Genomic DNA, 4,508 nt, shown 5'->3' with positions numbered 1-4,508 from the left:
GTGTTTTTCTAGTAGTAGCTTGCCTCGTGAGTTTTGTATTGGCTCTGTTCTGTGTAAAACTGGCATCTCAATCAGATGTGAAAGCACTGCTGTTATCTTTGGAAAGCAGAGACTTGAAATGCACATAAGCTGTGGAAAATTGAAATATCCTCCCTGCTACATCTAGTTAATAAGAAAAACTGAAAGAACTCTCATGCTATGGACATCTAACTGCTGGTAGAAGTTATTCCTTGCCAATATCATTTAGATTGCAATAGAATCTGAAGATAACTGCAAAGCCAGAGTGCCTCTGGGTTTGTTGTTGCTCTAAGTCAGACAGTTCCTGGCCTACATTTGGAACACCAGGATTTCCTTGTCCCTAAGATCTAAAGACAAAGGAGCATCAGATTAAAAGTTTTGTGCTTTTCACTGTGACAGGCAGACAAGTTTTCTCCCATGGTCTGAAGGATACTCAATTTTCATCTCAACTGTCAGCATAACTTTTACTGAAACTTCACAATACAGATTTTATTGTCTAGTTGTTTAGAAGAGCAGTGATTGTCAGTGCTGCTGTGCACTGCCATCTTCTCTGGATTTGAGCTGAATGAAAAATCAGAATTAACAGTTTGCTGTAAAAATGAAGAGATTGCAGCAGCTGTCATAAATCCGTCTTTCTGTGAAAAGGAAAGAGAGGTTTGCTGCTGATTTGCAGATGGCAGACAGGAGTCTCAGACCAGTATGTGAAATGGAGCTATGCTGAGGTCCAATGAATTAAACAGCAGTAACTGCACTGGGGATACGAACCTATTCCCAGCCAAAAAAATCCTGTTACGATCCAAAAGTTACCAGCCAAATTATTTCCGCCTTGCTATTTCTTATGTCTCACCTTATTCTGAGGAGGAAGAACAGGATGAAAGGTGATGGTCTGTCTGGCTCTAGGAGGTTGCTTGGAACAGTTCAACAAATGTAGTGAATCACTTTTCATTGCCTCCTCTGTTGGCAGATCAAAGTGGGTGAAGAAAAAATCCCCCGTTGTAGGGGGATATAATGGTGTCATAGATGAAAATGACTTGCAATGATCTGCAGAAAGCTGCCAAAATCAAGAGATCTTTTACTGTGACCACACCGGAGAGCCGGGAGTAATGCAGTTCTGTCCCACATAGAAGTACAATATGGGGAATGTGAATTAACGAGTAATCAAGGCTCTGTAATTCTAAATACAACGGGGCATGCCATAATGGAAGATAGAGGCACCCAAATTTTCCAGGTAGAGTTGTGCCTCACTTAAACTTTATGTTTAAAGGAAAAAGGAATATGAAATTAAAGCAGCTATTGACAGCTTGAAATCCAGAGGGACCATGTGTTATGTCAGTGTTTTCTACCAGGCCTTCAATACAGAAAGTGCATCTTTGCCTGCACTACAAGTTTGTTATTTCCTCTGTGGAAGGAGAACAAGGGGGAAAAAAAAGATAGAAATGCTGTTCTGCTGTTGTAGATCATCTCATAAGACATTACATCTGATGTGATAGCTAGGAATGAAACTGGGTCACTCTGCAACAGCAAGTGGCTTTAATTAAACTTCTTGGCAGGATCCATGCAGACTCTGTGCTCACACCTCTAATTTAATCTTGTTTGTGTGGCTTCATTCAGCCAGAGAATCTCCCCTTTCTCCCTGGCATCCTCCACGACCTCTAAGCAATTCATTGCCATGTAAAAGAAGTAAACAGAGAGGTTTAATGACCTCACTGGCAAGGGACTGGGCTGGTGGCTCTGAGGGATTCTCTTCAGAGAGCTCTTTTTCCCCTGGTGCTCTCCTGATAGATGACCAAGAAAGAAGGTGGCACAGAAGCAAGCAGCTACCCAGCTGATACCAGCAGGTACCTAAATCCATCCATCCCGCAGGCAATAGGCAGCCTCTTTACAACATCTGAACATATTTTGGTGGAGAATGAGAGCTTTCATATAAGCCCTGTGCAGAATTTTCCAGGATAATTTATCCTAGTATTAAATACTGAGTTCACAGAATCACAGAATCACAGTTGTGCCATGTTTCCTCCTACATCACATTGTATTAGATTACACTCAGCTGCAGGATAGCATATTACACAGCATTACTGTGTATTAACTTGAGTTTGTACTTAGTGTATGTGCATCATATGGTAATGGTTTGCTGTTAGCAAAGGTTGTTTGAAAGGGGAAGGCTATTAATACAGAAATAACGAAATCAGAGAGAGAAGGAATAATTACAATTTGTAGATCTTGTCGTAGGTCATCTGGGGCTTAGAGAGTGGCATGTACAGCCTGATCACAGCAAGAAAGGACCAATTATTGGGATTTAGAATGTTGGGATAAAGGAATTGCTGCAGAAGTTGAGACAGGTTTTCTTCTTTTTAAGTTAGGAAAGGCCCTACTTTGTCTTCCTGAAATCACATGCCAGCAAGTAAATAACTATTCATCAATATGCTTTTTGAAAACTGTCTCATGGAGAAGCTCCATCCCTGCTAACAAAAAAGCATTTACTGAGTTTGTAGGAAGAACATGGTGTTTCTTGGTAAAGTTCTTAAGTTTCAACCATCTTATTTCTCCTGTGTCTTCTAGGTTTCTCATCAGACAAAAAAACTTGATTTAATGTTCAATCACTGTCTATGAGTCACCTGTAATTTAGCAGTCAGTGATTGAGAGAGATATCAAGCATAAGTGGAGAGGGAGTAACAGCCAATGTACAACTGAAATTTTTTAGAGATAATTTACAATACTGAAAACAGGGCACAGCTAATTTTAAAGTGATCTCACTCAGAGAAGCAGTGAAAAACCTGTTGATCTATATTTTCTGCAGATATATTTTCAACATGTGTATATTCAGAAGAACCTGGAGGAACTGGGAAAACAGATTTTTAACAAAACAGGCTTTTAGTGTGCTACTGGACGAGTAAGTCTTGACGTCAAGATATTTGACCATGAGCTAGTTCCTGGCTCTGCACAAAATGCTCCCTTTGACCTTTAACATCTCATTTATTCTTCTGCTGATTCCAGAATAAATAAAATAAGTAAAATCTTAATATTATTTCCTGATCTGCAAAGGGTACTACAATAATAAATGCCTTCCAACCTGTAAGGCGCAGAAGCAATGCCATGACTACAGCTGTATTAAAACAAAGACAGATGCTTCACGCTTTGGCCCACCACTTACCTACAGGGCACCAAGTTAATTTGTACCCTATGGATGGAAGCAACTGTTGCACAACCAATTGCAAGGCTGCAGGAGATACGGATTTGTCATGTGCTTTCACCCCTATCGCCCAGTCCCTGTCCACAAATACATTTATTTTATATTTTATATTTTATATCCTTCCCCATCTTTTCCAGCTTCAAACTGCCAGCATTTGACAACTGAATCTCAGTTTTGATAAGAAATATTTAGAAAACTACTTTGTAACAGATGAAAGAAGAGTACTATTCTAATTCAGCAGTGCTCAGTTATCAGTGTAGTAGGGTGGGAAGTGTCTCTTGTCTTCTCTGTAATTCTATCTAAATAACTGCTTTGATCTAAAGAATATTCAAATGAAAACCCAACAACCAATTTCTTTTCCAGTGGAATGGAAGAAGTTGCCATACATTGCCAATAAATGGAAGGAGAACATAATAATGTAGACAGAAACACTGTTTAAAAGGAACCCAAGTAGACTCAAATGGAATAATACAGCTCAAAAAGATCACTGCATCTGCTTCCATCACCAGACATTTGTCGCAAGCTCAGCATCAGCCATGCTACCCCAAGGCACCTATCAGGATCAGTGACATCTTTAATTAATCCAGTCAAGACGAAAATAAAACAAAGGCATTTCTGCATTCAGTGTTTTCTTTGAACATTGTGTATCCCACTGATTTTTGTGAAACGTTGGAGATGAGAGTAGTGTGATGCATTTTGCTACCCAGACACTCATCTGCACTCCCTGCCCTACTCCTCCAAAGGCCTTCCAAGCCCCACATCCCACCAGCTGAGTGAATTACATGGGAAACAGTTTTCTGCATCATACAGTGTTCATATCCCATCACTGACCTCAAGCGTTCAGGTTCTAAGTGTCCGGATATTTACCAATATTTTATTAACCCTTTAGCAAGACTCCCTCAAGTTTGTCTTACCCTTCTTCTGAGAACATTTGCTTATGTGCTGTCAACACCCAGCCATACCCAGCCTGTTTCAGCTTCTTTGAAGCAATCCAATGAAACATCTCTCAGTCTCTAGTCCTTAGCATTTGTCTTTTTTATCTATTTCTCTCTTTTATTTTATACTTCACATGAGAAAAGAAACCACCAGAGGCTGAAAATTTAATTTGGTTGGATCATGCACCTAAGTAGACCTGATAAGCCAGTGTGTTGGCAATACTTCCAGCTTGAAGACAATGCTGCAGATGACTGCATGGCCTCAGGTAAACCAAATTGTTATTAAACATGATCTCAGAGCAGTTAATTCTTTAGAAAGTAGGAGTTAATCAGGTTCTATACCAATATTCCAATCTCCAACAGTT

General features: G+C 39.8%; 1 long non-coding RNA gene across 1 annotated transcript; it reads left to right on the top strand.

The window, feature by feature from the left end:
• The first annotated feature begins 1,771 nt into the window (after positions 1-1,771).
• Positions 1,772-3,807, top strand: LOC125701381 (uncharacterized). The gene is made up of 3 exons (XR_007380221.1): positions 1,772-1,856; positions 2,816-2,908; positions 3,572-3,807. It is a non-coding gene; the product is annotated as an uncharacterized LOC125701381 (long non-coding RNA).
• Positions 3,808-4,508: the final 701 nt, after the last annotated feature.

This window comes from Lagopus muta, chromosome 16, assembly GCF_023343835.1.
Source record: "Lagopus muta isolate bLagMut1 chromosome 16, bLagMut1 primary, whole genome shotgun sequence".
In the NCBI taxonomy this organism is placed as follows: Eukaryota; Metazoa; Chordata; class Aves; order Galliformes; family Phasianidae; genus Lagopus; species Lagopus muta.
The sequence above is the reverse complement of the archived record's forward strand: the minus strand, read 5'-3'. Positions and strand labels throughout refer to the sequence as shown.